General features: G+C 51.4%; 1 protein-coding gene across 1 annotated transcript in view; it reads left to right on the top strand.

The window, feature by feature from the left end:
- The window catches only part of LMF1 (lipase maturation factor 1), a 233,059-nt gene that overhangs the window by 194,803 nt on the left and 21,921 nt on the right, over window positions 1-16,335 (top strand). The gene's annotated exons all lie outside the window — the stretch shown is intronic.

The raw sequence follows: 16,335 nt of genomic DNA on the forward strand, positions 1-16,335 counted from the left end.
CAGAGGTATTGTTTGGAGTCGAGCCCACCATCTCCCTCCCATGGCAAAGAAAGGGCTGCCTCAGTCAACCAATCAGTAGGATTTGTTGAGCACTTACTGTGTGCAGAGTTTGGGCTGAGTACAATAAAGCAGAGTTGGTAGACATGTTCCCTGCCCACAATGAGCTTACAGTCTAGAGGGAGAGATGGACATTAAAATAAATTATGGATCTGTACATTAGTGCTGTGGGGCTGAGAATGGAGTGAATAAAGGGTGCAGATCCAAGTGCAAGAGGGATGCAGAATGGAGAGGGAATCAAGGAAGGCTTCTTGGAGATGTGCTTTTAATAAGACTTTGAAGGTGGGGAGCGTTGTGGTCTGTCGTATATTAAAGGGAGAGAGGTCCAGGCCAGAGGCAGGACGTGGGCAAAGGGTCGGCGATGAAATAGGCGAGATTGAGGTGCAGTGATTACATTGGCATTAGAGGAGTGAAGTGAATGTGCTGGGTTATAGAGAAGCATCATGGCTCAGTGGAAAGAGCCTGGGCTTTGGAGTCAAGAGGTCATGGGTTCAAATATCGGCTCTGCCACTTGTCAGCTGTGTGACTTTGGGAAGTCACTTAACTTCTCTGGGCCTCAGTTCCCTCATCTGTAAAATGGGGATGAAGACTGTGAGCCTCACGTGGGACAACCTGATTACCTTGTGTCTACCCCAGTGCTTAGAACATTGCTTTGCACATAGTAAGCGCTTAACAAATACCAACATTATTAACATTATTATTATTATTATTAGTGACTCCTCTCCTCCAGGAGGCCTTCCCAGACTGAGCCCCCTCCTTCCTCTCCCCCTCCTCCCCCTCCCCATCCCCTATGTATATATGTTTGTACATATTTATCACTCTATTTTATTTGTACATATTTATTCTATTTATTTTATTTTGTTAATATGTTTTGTTCTGTTGTCTGCCTCCCCCTTCTAGACTGTGAGCCCGCTGTTGGGTAGGGACCGTCTCCATATGTTGCCAACTTGTACTTCCCAAGCGCTTAGTGCAGTGCTCTGCACACAGTAAGCGCTCAATAAATACGATTGAATAAAAAGTGGCAAGAGCACAGGCTTGGGAGTCAGAGGCTGTGGGTTCTAATCCTGGCTCTGCCACTTGGCTGCCGTGTGACCTTGGGCAAGCCACTTACTATGTACCAGGCACTGTATTAAGTGCTGAACGAATACCATTATTAATATTGTTATTATTATTATTTTGTTAAGGTGTGAAAAAATGAGTGGATTAGCATAGTAGCAGTTTGGATAGAGAGAAATAGGTGAATTGTAGTGATGTTGCAAATGTAGAACTGACAGGATTTAATGACAGATTGAATATGGGAGTTGAGTGAGAGAGATAAGTCAAGGATAATTCCAAGGTTATGGGCCTGAGGGACAAGGAGGATGGTGATGCTGTCTACAGTGATGGGAAAGACAAGTGGAGGGCAGGGCTTGGGTGGAAAGATAAGGAGTTCTGTTTTGAACATGTTAAGTTGGAGGTGGCAGCGGAACACTGAAGTAGAGTTTTCCTGAAGGCAGGAGGAAATCTGAGACTGCAGAGAAGGAGTGATCAGGACTGGAGATATGGATTTAGAAATCATCCTCATAGAAATGGTACCTGAGGTCATGGGCGTAAATGGGTTCTCCAAGGGTGTTGGTGTAGTTAGAGTATAGAAGGGGACCCAGAACTGAGCCTTGAGGGACGCCCACAATTAGAGGGTGGGAGGTTGAGGAGGAGCCCGTGGCTGCCTCCCCTCCTTCCATTTCCCAGGTCCACCCATCTCTTGGCCCTCAGAGCCCCCGCAGCCCCGACTGCAGGCAGGCACTTGTCTTATCCATACAGTCATTAACCTCCCCTCAGGGAGGAGTCCTCCCAAGTCAGAGTCCCTACTTCCAGCAACTTTCAGTTTCTCATCCCACCGTCCCCTGAGTGTGGGTTAGCTTCTGTGACCCCCACACTAGCACAGCACCAGTAGACAAGGAAGTAGGAAATGGAATCAAGAAGGCCAGGAATGCCCCTGGTGCATTGTCAGACAGAACGTGGCGGCAGCGTGGAACCGGGCTCCGGACCAAACAGGTCACGTATAGAGCTCTGGTGTCCTGCTGCAGTTGACGGGCCAGCCTGGCCCACTGCCGGAAATCCAGAGGCGAGCGTTCTTTTCAGAGAGGCGAGGCACCGGGAGCCAGAAGCAAAAATAGCACCAGGTGTGACCCAGACCACAAACCCGCCGACCCAACAAAGATATGTGTGTGTGTGTGTGTGTGTGTGTGTGCGCGCGCGCACATGCACGCACATGCTCGCGGGCGCCTGCACAGTGTGGTTGGGGTTGTGGGCCCCACACTGGCCTCTTTTGTCCAACATGCAGCCTAGGGTAAATTTCCCCGTCAGTGGATCTTTTCTTAATATAAACAACAACTTCTAAATGTCCCCAAGCTTGCCTGGGGAGAATCAGGGGAATAAGCCTTCACCTTCTTGCCCGCTACAGAGCAGATTGGGGTGAGAGTGGGGGGCATCATATGGGAATAGAGGAACTCTTCTGTGAGTAAGAAAATCTCTCAGCAATCGATCATTAGAGGAGGTGACTGGTTGTCACAGTTACATGTTTTGTTTTATTTCTGTCTCCCCCTTCTAGACTGTGAGCTCGTTGTTGGGTAGGGACCGCCTCTATATGTTGCCGGCTTGTACTTCCCAAGCGCTTAGTACAGTGCTCTGTACACAGTAAGCGCTCAATAAATACGATTGAATGAATGAATGAACCTGCTCTCAGCAGAGGGGCTCGGTTCTTCTGTGTCTTGCAGTAAACGAAAGGGGAGCCCAGTGCTGTTTGCAAAACTCCGCATCCAGTATAATAACCGAGTCCTGAGGTTCCACCCGGTGGAGACACTGGGGAGTTCCCTCCATGCCGATGTTCAGGCGTGGGACCCCATGGCCAGATCGAGGACTGACAAAAATCCTCAAAAATCTCCAGTGGCTACCAATCAATCTGCGCATCAGGCAGAAACTCCTCACCCTGGGCTTCAAGGCTGTCCATCACCTCGCCCCCTCCTACCTCACCTCCCTTCTCTCCTTCTCCAGCCCACCCTGCACCCTCCGCTCCTCTGCCGCTAATCTCCTCACTGTACCTCGTTCTCGCCTGTCCCGCCATCGACCCCCGGCCCACATCATCCCCCGGGCCTGGAATGCCCTCCCTCTGCCCATCCGCCAAGCTAGCTCTCTTCCTCCCTTCAAGGCCCTACTGAGAGCTCACCTCCTCCAGGAGGCCTTCCCAGACTGAGCCCCTTCCTTCCTCTCCCCCTCGTCCCCCTCTCCATCCCCCCCATCTTACCTCCTTCCCTTCCCCACAGCACCTGTATATATGTATATATGTTTGTACATATTTATTACTCTATTTATTTATTTATTTTACTTGTACATATCTATTCTATTTATTTTATTTTGTTAGTATGTTTGGTTTTGTTCTCTGTCTCCCCCTTTTAGACTGTGAGCCCACTGTTGGGTAGGGACTGTCTCTATATGTTGCCAACTTGTACTTCCCAAGCGCTTAGTACAGTGCTCTGCACACAGTAAGTGCTCAATAAATACGATTGATTGATTGATTGATTGATTGACAGGGTCCTATACCTGCATCCATCTGGACCGGGCAGCCACGCAGTCCCAGATGCGGAGACTGTCGCAGTGCGCTGTCTCGGCCCTGGGGGTTCCGGGAGTACATGTCCCGGGCTGGCTACACAATCTGGGCTGATGCCGAAATCCCACCAGTTCCCCCTGCCAGGATCTTGGGTGCCATTAGAGGTTCGCGGCCTGGGAGCCTTCCTTCCCCCTCAGCAGAAGCCCAGGTCAGGCACTGGTGCCCAGACCCTCTCCCTGCCCACCCAGAACCCAGAGCCAGCCCCACTTGGGCTTGCCCGCATCCCTCCAATGTCCCACTGGGGCCTTCTCTGCCGACTGTCTGACTGTAACCAGACAGGCCCCCAAAAGATTGAGCACTGGGTTTGGGGGTCAGAAAGAAGGAACAAGGGAAAGGGTCTGCCTGCAATAAAGTGTCTGCCCCCTTCCTCCCCCTAGCCCCCGAGAAGCAGGCATTGACCCGCCTGCTAATTGGTTTTTATTGGTCAAGTGCAATTACTGACTCGTTCCCCTCACAAGGGGAGTCTGCCAGGCAGAAAGGGTCCAGTGTGGGGCACAGCTCTGGCCTTTTGGTAGGGTTTCAACAAAAACCTGTTTATTTAATATTTATTGCGGTTTTCTTCATTCGGAATGACTTTTATGGACACTCGCTCTGCTCTGCAAAGGAAGCAGTAAACTTTCATGTTGATATTCCACTTAATTCTGCTTTTCAAGATTAGACTCAATGTTGCATGTGAGTTTCATGAGACATTTTATCATTGTTATTGGAGTCTTGGTGGCTAGCGTCGTGCGCATGTATTTTTACAGCTTCGGGCTCCTGTACACAGGGCCACCAAAGCCCCAGAAACAACCCAGAATGGAAACTCTCTCCACGGACCGTGGCTTATCTGTCCCCCAAGCATATGGCGAAATCGCTCCCCATTGCCGGCAAGCCATCAGGTGGAGGGCTTGAGGCGGTGGAGGGAGGCTGTGCCTAGTAAGCTGAGGCCAGAGGGAGCACGAGGGATCCCCGTGGGTCGGGCTCGGAGTCGAGGGCAGCCTGTGGGCCTGGGCACCGGGGATCCAGGTACCAGGTCAGCACACGCTCCCACCCAGCCACCCAAACATCACCCAACCGTGTGGTTCCCCGGCGCTCCACGTCCTGAGCAGGTAATCTTCATCCATGTCCTGACTTCCCACACCCATCTTCCTCTGCTTTATAAGTGATCCTCTGCTGCCACTCCTGCTCTGCTGGAAGTCCCTAGAAGGCAGGAAACGGGTCTTCTACTTCCCTTGGGTTCTCCCAAGAGTGTAAGGCAGTGGACTGCACCTAGTAGGCATTCAATAAATACCACAAGTGGATGGATAAATGGATAGATTGGTTGATTGCAAAAAGGCAGCCAAAGAGGGCTGGCTGGCGAGCTTGGGGGAGAAGAGGGGTAAGAGGGCCAGACAGAAACTGACAAAGGGAGCCCAGGGCTCCCAGTCCCTACCTGGGCTGAGTCTCTCCTCTAGGTCCCCAGGCTGACCCATCTCCTCCAGGTTTCTGGGTGCCCCCAATTTCCCCACCAGGTTCCTGAGCTCCTCCACCTCCCCTGGACTTCTGGGGGTCCTCGACTCTCCCTCAGGTTCCCAGTAGGCCTCCCTCTCTGGCCTTGCTACCGCTCCCAGCCGAGAGCGGCGGGACCATAACCTGCCCAGGAGGTTTGGATGATGGAGTAGCCTGTGGACTCCTTTAGTAGAGCAGAGACCTGGGCTTCATACTGTGGCCAAAGAGGAGTTAGCGGCATTCCCCGATCCATCCCCAACAGCTCCAATCCATCCCGCTAGGCACAGACAGCCCCACCACTTCCAACACTTGGCTGCTTTTCCCCTGGTGGCCACCCTCTGCCCTGGGTGGCCTCTCCTACCCCTGGAGGGTCACCCCCCGCCCCTGGGTGGCCATTCCTGCCCCTTCCCCAGTGCATCTGACCCTGTGTGAAAGGACAGGGTCCTGTATATATGTATATATGTTTGTACATATTTATTACTTTATTTATTTATTTTAATTGTAAATATCTATTCTATTTATTTTATTTTGTTAGTATGTTTGGTTTTGTTCTCTGTCTCCCCCTTTTAGACTGTGAGCCCACTGTTGGGTAGGGACTGTCTCTATATGTTGCCAACTTGTACTTCCCAAGCGCTTAGTACAGTGCTCTGCACACAGTAAGCGCTCAATAAATATGATTGATTGATTGACAATGACCTGTGGAGGAAGCATTAGTCGAGTGCACCCCAGCCGGTCAGCGCCCACATCGAGTGTAATCTCAGCAAAAACAGTGGCTACCAACTTCCCAGGTTGGGTGTGCCAGGGGTGTGCATTGTCTTTGTGTGTGTGAACATGGTTGTTCTCTGCTCCCCCACCCTGATGGTTCCCCTCATGGATCCAAACGCAGCCGACCCAGACATTTGTCCCAGGATGTGCCCGGACAAGCAGTCTGGAGATCCGAACGGAATCCAAAAATCCAGTCGGTCTCTAAATCCCATCTTTTCTGCCTCCACAACATCTCCGGATCCCCGGACACGGCATCACACGCGTGCGCGCGCACACACAAACACACACACACATGTGCGCGCACTCCCCACCCCACCCCGGCCAGTGACTTTGGAGCCTGGCCATGGATTCTGGTCACTGAACTCAGCCTCAGACCAGGCCACCGACCTCAGCCTCGGAGTCCGAGCTTAGAACTCTGCCTCAGAGCCCAGCCACAGTCCGGTCCGATTCCCGATTCCCGTCCTCGCATCCTCTTTCACATGGTAGCAGCTGGAGCGGCTGGGAAGCCCCTACTGGGAACAACCCCGGGAGCGCATTTAATTAGCGTCTGGTGCAGTGGCTGTCGGTTTCTTTACCTCATTAAAAAGGGTGTCAGACCGACCCCGAGCTCTAAACTGTATTTTGACTGGGGCGAATAATCCCTGTGGGCATCGTTCAGCTCGCACTAAACAGTTTCTGGGAGCGCTGCTTTCTCTCCAAATAAACCCTAGCTCGGCTCCAACAAGCTCTAATGAAAAACAAATCCTTCTATTACTTAGAAAAATAATTTGAAGGAAGTTTGAATTAGCTGGAAAGGTGGAAAAGGTTCAGCTACTTGAAAACAGTTTGGGACGGGCTTCCCAATTTTGGCCATTATGCCTGGTGCCTTGAAATCCAGCCCTGCTTGTCTCAGAACGAGGCTACCCAGAGAGCCGACCCCACATTTCACCGGTGCAAGAGCTCAGTTGGTTGGGACCGAAGCGCAGGCAGTGAACGCCGCCCTGTAGCCTCTGTGGGCCAGGCGAGCCCCCGGGGGAAACATGATTCCTGATTTCAGCAGTCAGAGTTTGCCACGGAGAGGTCCATACACCCTGCCATTGGTGCGGTGGTGGAAGAGCCTGGAAGAGTTGGGATACCTGGGTTTGAGACCTGTCCAGCATGTGGGCGGTGCCTCTGAGGCCAGGCCATCGGTGGTGGAGGTTTCTGGCTAAAAAAACCCTGCCGTCAGTCCTGGGGCTGAACTGCGAAGCCAAGACCACGGTGGCTGTATATTTATTTGTACAGATTTATTACTCTATTTATTTTACTTGTACGTATTTACTATTCTATTTATTTTGTTAATGATGTGCATTTAGCTTTAATTCTGTTTGTTCTGACGACTTGACACCTGTCCACATGTTTTGTTTTGTTGTCTGTCTCCCCCTTCTCGACTGTGAGCCCGTTGTTGGGTAGGGAGCATCTCTATATGTTGCCAACTTGTATTTCCCAAGCGCTTAGTACAGTGCTCTGCACACAGTAAGCGCTCAATAAATACGATTGAATGAATGAATGAATGAATGAATGAAATGCCACCGTCCACAGGTCAGGCAGTGCCAACCCACACTAGGATAACCGGGCAGTGGGCTGACCCCACCCATCAATCAATCAATTGTATTTATTGAGCGCTTACTGTGTGCAGAGCACTGTACTAAGCGCTTAACTCACTCAACTCAACCATCAACTCACTCACTGCTGTCTTTGCCCCCGGGGGAACACGACCGATGGGGCGGGAGAGTATGAGTGGCGTTGCGCCAGCCACCGGCACCAGAATCAACTCCTCCGCACAGGGTCTCCATCTTGCAGTATTGGTACCGAGATTTGCCTGCCTTTCCCAGTGGGAGATGCCATTGAAAAATGACACTTGGACTTTTGGCAGGTTGGAGAGCACTCTCCCCCACCCCACCCTGGCCATTTTCCTGAACGTGTAATTATTTTCCCTGTAATAATGATAATAACAATAAAAATAATTGCGATATAAGTGCTTAACTATGTTTCAAACACTGTTCTTAGTGCCGGGGTAGCTACACGTGAATCAAGTCAGACACAGTCCCTGTCCTATATGGGGCTCGCAGTCTAAGTAGGGGGGAGAATGGCTTATTGAATCACCATTTTCCAAAGGAGAAAACTGAGGCCAGAGCAGTAAGGTGATGTGCCTAAGGTCACACAGCAGGCAAGTGGTGGAGCTAGGATTAGAAGCCAGGCCCTCAGACTTCCAGGTCCGGGCTCTTTCCATTAGGCATGGCTTAGTAGAAAGAACCCAGAGGTCATGGGTTCAAATCCCGGCTCTGCCAATTGTCAGCTGTGTGACTTTGGGCAAGTCACTTCACTTCTCTGGGCCTCAGTTCCCTTATCTGCAAAATGGGGATTAAAAACCGTGAGCCCCCCGTGGGACAGCCTGATCACCTTGTAACCTCCCCAGCGCTTAGAACAGTGCTTTGCACATAGTAAGCGCTTAAGAAATACCATTATTATGATTATTATTAGGCCGCACTGCTTCTGTAACTGCCATAAAGAGAGATCTCAGTGACAGCAGGCTATAGGGCTCCTTGGGGCTCTTCCGACCGACTCCTGGGGCTTCTTGGGCTCTATAGGGAAAGAGGAAAGGTGGGTGGAGTTTGGAGTTCCAGGCAGCAGGGAGGCCATGAGCAAGAGGTCAACATTGAGGGAGCAGAGAGCAAAGCACAGTAAGTAGATTGGCTTGAGAGATGTGAGGATAAGAACTGGGTGGGGAGAGGAAGGAAGGAAGGAGGAATTAGTTACGTGACCCCCCGAGCCCAGGAGGCCTTCCCAGACTGAGCCCCTTCCTTCCTCGCCCCCTCGTCCCCCTCTCCATCCCCCCATCTTACCTCCTTCCCTTCCCCACAGCACCTGTATATATGTTTGTACATATTTATTACTCTATTTATTTATTTATTTTACTTGTACATGTCTATTCTATTTATTTTATTTTGTTAGTATGTTTGGTTTTGTTCTCTGCCTCCCCCTTCTAGACTGTGAGCCCATTGTTGAGTAGGGACTGTCTCTATATGTTGCCAACTTGTACTTCCCAAGTGCTTAATACAGTGCTCTGCACACAGTAAGTGCTCAATAAATACGATTGATTGATTGATTGATTGAAGAGAGCTGATTCAGTGTTTTAAAGCCTATGGTAAGGAGTTTCTTCATGGTGCCAATATGGATGGGTAATCACTGGTGGTTTTTGAGCCAAGGGGAGGTGTGTACTGAACGATGATCCAAAAAAACGATCTGAGCAGCAGAAAGAAGTATGGACTGGAGAGGAGAGAGACAGGAGGCAGGGAGATTGCTCTCTCCTAAACGCCTAGTACAGTGTTCAGCAAACAGGAAGAGCTCATTGATCTCCCCCCTACCCTCCAAGTCTGTGAGTTCACTGTGGACAGGACTTGTCACTCTTTATTGCCTTATTGTACTTTCCCAAGCACTTGGTACAGTGCTCTGCACGCAGTAAGTGCTCAATAAATATGATTGAATGAATGATGTATTGATTGATTGAAGTCAGTGAGGAGTCAGATGCAGCAGTCAAGATGGAATATTGCCAAGTGCTTGGACCAGCGTGGTGGCAGTTTGGACAAAGAGGAAGGGGCGGATTCTGGAGATTGTTAGGAAGAAAGAACTAGGAGGATTTTGCGATTGACTGGATAAGGGGGTTGAAAGAGTAAGGAATCAAGAATAATGCCGAGGGTGTGAGCTCGAGATATGGAGGGAGGATGGTGGGGTTGTCAACTGTGATGGGAAAGTTAGGCAGAGGAGATGAATTGGGAGGGAAGATGAGGAGTTCAGTTTTGAACATGTTGAACTTGAAATACCAGAGGGACATCCAAGTAGAGATGGAGGCAGGTGTGAGTGAGAGATTGCAGAGTGGAGGTGGAGGTGGAGAATAGAAGGTGGCTCAGAAACGAGCCTTGAGGGACCCCCACCACAGTTAGGGGGTGGAATGCATAGGAGAAGCCATTGATAAAGACTTGAGATAGCAAGGTTTGATAGTGTTTCCAAGACAAGGGGTGGCCCACCGTGTCGAAGGATATGGAGAGGAGGAGAAGAATTAGGATGGAGTACAGACTGTTAGATTTGGTAAGGTGGAGGTCATAGGTGACCTCGAGAGAGGTGTTTCAGTGGAATAAAGTGGAAACCCAGAATCTGTTCCTGTGGTTAAGGAACAGAATGTGCATGAGAGCTTGACAGCAACAAACACCTCTAGGCCCTCCACCAGCATCTCTGAAACTAAATTGGAAACTACCGTCTATCATTCCATTGGTCAGCAGTATACTGTACTGAGTGTCTGTTGTGTATAGAACACTGTACCGAACATTTGGGAGAACTCACTGGTGTTGATGGATACAATCTCTGCCCTCAAGGAGTTTACAGTTGGGCAGGAGAGGTAGAGATTAAAATCATTTACAGAAAGGAAGAAGCCAGAAAGTGACTATTCTAGGTGAGGGCTTAAAGTCCCAAAGTATGTTACAAAATATTACAGGTTTCAAGTCCAAAAGGGTGTGCTTGGTACAAAGTTCAGGGGTGGCAGTTAGGGAGAGAAAATTCAGGGAGAGGAGAAATGAGTCAGGGAAGACCTCCTGATTTCAGAAGGCTCTTGAAGATGAGGAGAGCAGTGAACTGCCAGATATGAAGGGGGAGGGAGATCCAGGTAGAAGGGAGGGTGAGAGCGAGAGGTCGGAGGCAGAAGAGCCGAGTACCAAGCCCAGGGAGTGGGCTGGCTGGAGAGGAGCAAAGAGTGTGAGCTGGGGGGAGGGGGAGAAGAGAGTGGATAAACAAGCAGGAGGAAGAGAGCTGAGTGAGTGCCTTAAAGCCCATGGGGAGGAGTTCCGGTTTGCTGCAGAGAGGAGTGGGTTTGGAGGTTGGAAGTTTTGGAGGCATGAGGAGATGAATGCAGAAGGACATATTTGTGCCTTTCTGCAGGAGGGACCTCCAGAAGGCTGCGTGGCAGGTGGCAATGCCGGAGAAGTGACGGGCATTCCAGAGCCTCCCCGTATCCAGGCTGGGTCCGGCTGCACTGTCAAAATCTCCCCCCTGCCCCGGCTCTTTCTCCAGCTTTTGCACTCATTCCTCTTGGCGGAACATGGGGCTGGGAGCACACTGTCTTAGCTGTCTCCTCCCACGCTAAGTTTACACAGCTGGGATCCTCTCCTTCCCCTGGGGTTCCGAGATACATTATCGGTTGGAGAAGGCAGAGCTAGGCGTTACAGGAAACCTGGACCATTTGTTACTTTCATCTTCTCGGCCCAAGCCAGAGAATGAGCAGGCTGGTGAGGAGCGGGCCCCGGGTCTTCCCCGGAGCCTGACGGGCCCTGAAATCATCAGTGGCCGCTCCTCCCGGCGTCCAGAGAGAGGGAGAGAGGGAGGGAGGAAGCACAGGTAGAGCTGACTCCCAAGCAGATTCAGCCGCTGCCCGAACTGTGACCGCCAGTCCACTGGCTCGACCTGACCATCCCCCAACTCTCTGTCATCCATCGTCTGTCCCTGTTACTGGTGAAGGGAGACAGCGTGGCCTTGTGGACGAAGCCTTAAACTGGGAGGCCGGAGGCACGGCCTCTAGTCCCATCTCTGCTCCTGAGCTGCAGGACGGCCTCACTTCACCTCACTGAGGCTCAGTTTCTTCATCTGCAGAATGGGGATAAGTTACACAGCCTTCCTTCCTCTTTGACTGGGAGGCCATGTTTACTTGTTTTGTTTTGTTGCCTGTCTCCCCCTTCTAGACTGTGAGCCCATTGTTGGGTAGGGGCTGTCTCTATATGTTGCCGATTTGTACTTCCCAAGCGCTTAGTACTAACCCTAAGCGCTCAATAAATACGTTTGAATGAATGAATGAATCCGCGGTGTCCCCAGACGTCAGCACGGTGCACGACACCTAGTAGGCCCTGAGAAAACACCACATAATAATAATAATAATGGCATTTATTAAGCGCTTACTATGTGCAAAGCACTGTTCTAAGTGCTGGGAGGTTACAAGATGATCAGGTTGTCCCATGGGGGGCTCACAGTCTTCATCCCCATTTTACAGATGAGGTAACTGAGGCCCAGAGAAGTTAAGTGACTTGCCCAAAGTCACACAGTCGACAATTGGCGGAGCCGGAATTTGAACCCATGACCTCTGACTCCAAAGCCCGTGTTCTTTCCACATGTTTGTTATGAGTTGCAAAGGAGAAGGAAAAGCAGCAAAGGACCTGGATCATTCCCAACCCAGATCAGAGGCCCGAGGAAGACTCTGGGGGCATTTGTTGCTGGAGGGTGGGGAGGCGCAGAGCTCAGTGGAACACTGGGAGATATTTTTAGGAGGGCCATTTGGGGAAGGGTTGCTGTCCCGTGGGGACCCAGCGGGATAAGCAGCACAGAGACCTGAAATGAGCAAGATCCCTTCCAAAGAGTTCCTGGGGAAACCCTTGGGTGCTGAGATACTCCTCCTCATTCATTCAGTCATATTTATTGAGCGCTTACTGTGTGCAGAGCACTGTACCAAGTGCTTGGGAAGTACAAGTCGGCAACATACAGAGGTGGTCCCTACCCAACAATGGGCTCACAGTCTAGAAGGGGGAGACAGACAACAAAACAAAACATGTAGACAGGTGTCAAAATCATCAGAACAAATAGAATTATAGCTATATGTACATTATTAACAAAATAAATAGAATAGTAAATATGTACAAGTAAAATAAATAAACAAATCTGTGCAAATGTATACAAGTGCTGTGGGGAGGTGGAGGAGGTAGGGCAGAGGCGAGGATGGGGAGGAGGAGAGAAAAAAGGGGGCTCAGTCTGGGAAGATCCTGAAGGAGGTGAGCTCTCAGTAGGGCTTTGAAGGGAGGAAGAGAGCTAGCTTGGCGGATGTGTGGAGGGAGGGCATTTCAGGCCAGGAGGGGAAGGACGTGGGCTGGGGGTCGATTATGGGACAGGTGAGAACGAGGCACAGTGAGAGGGTTAGCGGCAGAGGAGCAGGGGGTGTGGGCTGGGCTGTAGAAGGAGAGAAGGGAGGTGAGGTAGGAGGGGGCGAGGTGATGGACAGCCTTAAAGCCGAGAGTGAGGAGTTTTTGCTTGATTCGTAGGTTGACAGGCAGCCATGGAGATTTTTGAGGAGGGGAGTAACATGCCCAGAGCATTTCTGTACAGAGGTAATCCGGGCAGCAGAGTGAAGTATAGACTTCTTCCTCTTCCTCCCCAGAATGTGTGTTTTCCCAGCACGTTTCTCGGGGATTTGACTTTCCCACGTTCCAGATGCCCACCTTCCTTCATCTCTGGGGCAACTTCGGGTGCATCAGTAGAGGGCAACGGGGTCATCTGATTTCACCCCATGGTGACAACCCAGCATCTGGCTAATCTGTCCTTCAGTCACTCTGGTCATGGCCCCCAGACCCCTGTGTGTCTGCTGTTTCTGTCTCCAGTTCCAGCCTCCCTCTGCTCCCGAGTTCTGTGGCCTGGACACAATGCCCATGGAGCTGGAGGGAGGTGTAGGGGAAGGGAGGTGTCTGCCTCCCCCAGGTCATGGTTCCAGGTGCTGTGTGTTTCCATAAAAGTTTCGGGTGATGTCGTCGGGTGACATTGCAAGTCCGGTGTATGACAGGGGACACCCTGTGTACTCTTCACCTGGTGCTGCGGGGGCGAGGGTGGCGGCTGTTCTGGTCAGCGCACAAATTCTGGAAGCAGAGCAGTGGATCAGGATGGAGCAGGCGAGCTGAAGGCCAAGGTTTTACACAAGAATATGAGATGCCCGCCAGGTGACATTGGCTCGTATTATTTGCTGCCAGGTTGAATTCCAGAAAGGCAGCGCCCCCAGGCCCAGAGCTGAGGTTTCTGTCGCTACAGCGAGAGTGGCCTTGATCAGTGCTTAGAACAGTGCTTTGCACATAGTAAGCGCTTAATAACTGCCATTATTATTATTGTTATTATCCAGAAGCTGTTGCCAAAGGCCACTGTTCCCACTCTGATTTTAAGGCAAAACTCCAGTGGAGGCTGGACCCATGTTATCCCATGGTTCTCACACTGTCCGCAGATCTGCTGCCACTGGGTGCCACGAGAGCCCTCCAGAGTGGGGTAGCATGGACCCTGCAGCCCCAGTGGGAACTCAGGAAGCAGTTTCTGGGGTTTGCCAGGTGGCTAAACTCTCAGGGAAGCCTGTTCCAGCCAAAATCATACTCCGTGAAGCCCCCATCTGCCTTGTTCATTTTGATCATTCCCCAACACACTGTTCTGGTAGATGACACCCACACCCCTGCCCTTCATCTTCCCTGGGCCTCGGGTTCAGAGTGCTGAGCATTTCAGCATTGTTGGATCCAGGGTAGACCTGAGCCCAACCCCTGGAGCACTGGTCCGTCTTCCTGAAATGGACTGTTAGCATCTGGTGAGGCCTTGGGTTCAGAGTGATGAGCATCTCAGAATTGTTGGATCCAGGGTAGACCTGAGCCCAACCTCTGGAGCACTGGTCCGTCTTCCTGAAATGGACTGTTAGCATCTGGTGAGGCCTGACAGACCCTGATCCCACTGGTGGCACAAGAAAGGCAGCGGGCTGGTTCCCCAGGAAGGGTATTTCCCATCAAGGAGTCTGGTGAGACTGACATAGCACCTGAGCCCCAATTTCTGGCTCGGCCTCACCCCCTCGCCATCCCTCAGGTTGAGTTTCTGTCCATCTGAGTACTGAGTTGGAATTTGGGCTCCAGCACCTCGAGTTCACCTCCCCTGCCGACTGCATCTCCCAGGCCAGGGGCAGGAACACTCCAGTGCGGCTGCTGCGGCCTGGGTCAGGGTCAGCCTGGAAGTCCACCTATGACCCCCACGTGGGCCCTGCTGGGCTGTGGTTAGATGAGAATGTCCAGAGGCTTGTGGGAAACCCATTCTCTTCCTTCTAGGGGTCCTGTTCCAGCTGATCTCAGAACATCTGGCCGCAACACTGGCTGACCCCTGGGCTCCCCAGGCTCAGTCGAACTCTTTCAGATTCATCTTCTACCCTACCTCCTCCCCTTCTCACCCTCCCTCCCTTCCTCGTCTCTCTCTCTCTCTCTCTCTCTCTCTCTCTCTCTCTCTCTCTCTCTCGCTCTCGCTCTCTCTTGCTCCTTCCCTCTTTCTATTCCCTCTCTCCTCTCCCTCCCACCATCCCTCTGTTGGTCCCTCCCCAGCCTCTACAAACCTGGGCAGGGTCCAATCAGCACCCCACCTTTGGGGGATTCTCAGCCTGTAAACCACGTGGTGGGTGGGCTCACGTCCGTCCGGTCTCCAGCTGAGTCAGGCCGAACTCAGAGGAGCAATCCACTGGGCGGAGGAGGAGGAGGAGGAAGAGACTGAGTGGGTGCTCCCCACGGAGAAAGCAAAGGTCACCCTCCCCTCCCTTGCCCTCCCCCCCAGCTGTCGGGGGCAGGCACTTATTGCTCCGGGACATTTTTGGCAAACAGAAGGGAAATTGGATACAAGTGGATTTCCGTCCTTGGGGCATTTGCTAAGCCTTGGCTCAGCCTGGCCAGATCTGAGCAGGATTTAACATGGCACATGCTGGCAGTAAGACTGACAGGCACTAGTTAATCTGTGCAGTGCTGGACAGCAAATCTGGGTGCAAATCTTGGCCAAGTTGGACAATAAGTCTGAACCGTGCTTGTGCAGTGAATCTGGACCGTGCTGGTGCAGTGAATCTGGATGGTGCTGGTGCAGAGACTCTGAACAGCAGTGGTGCAGTGAATCTGGACCGAGCTGGTGCAGTGAACCTGGATGGTGCTAGTGCAAAGAATCTGAATAGTGCTGGTACAGTGAATCTGGACCATGCTGGTGCAGTGAATCTGGATGGTGCTGGTGCAGAGTATCTGAACAGTGCTGGTACAGTGAATCTGGGTCTTCCTGGTGCAGTGAATCTGGGTGGTGCTGGTACTGTGAAACTGGGTCATCCTGGTGCAGTGAATCTGAGTGGCACTGGTGCAATAACAACATTGCACCGCACAGCCTGACGGCTAAGCCAAACATGGAATCAGGGAGTCCCTTAAGGTCCCTGCCCTTCTTTAAAGGAGCAGAAAAGAAGCAAGTTTTCTGGTGCCAGGCCAGTCTATTAATCATCCGTTGATCAATCGGCATGTACTGAGCACCTACTGAGCCTTCGGTCCTGTGCCAGTCACTTGGGGAAGCACAACAGGAGCAAGACGTTCCCTGACCTTAAAGAGCTGACGGCCTAATGGGGAGACAGTCTATCGATAGTATTTACTGAGTGTCTAGTGGGTGCAGAGCACTATACTGAGCACTTGAGAGAGTGCAATTGAGTTAGGAGATACAATCCCTGCCCTCAAGGAGCATATGGTCTAGCTGGGTTGGGTGGAAATTGTTAGCCAGTTGTACACTCAGAGGCAGTTTGTGATGCACTTTCTATGAAATAATAATAATGG

Source organism: Tachyglossus aculeatus, chromosome 21 (assembly GCF_015852505.1).
Source record: "Tachyglossus aculeatus isolate mTacAcu1 chromosome 21, mTacAcu1.pri, whole genome shotgun sequence".
Classification (NCBI taxonomy): Eukaryota; Metazoa; Chordata; class Mammalia; order Monotremata; family Tachyglossidae; genus Tachyglossus; species Tachyglossus aculeatus.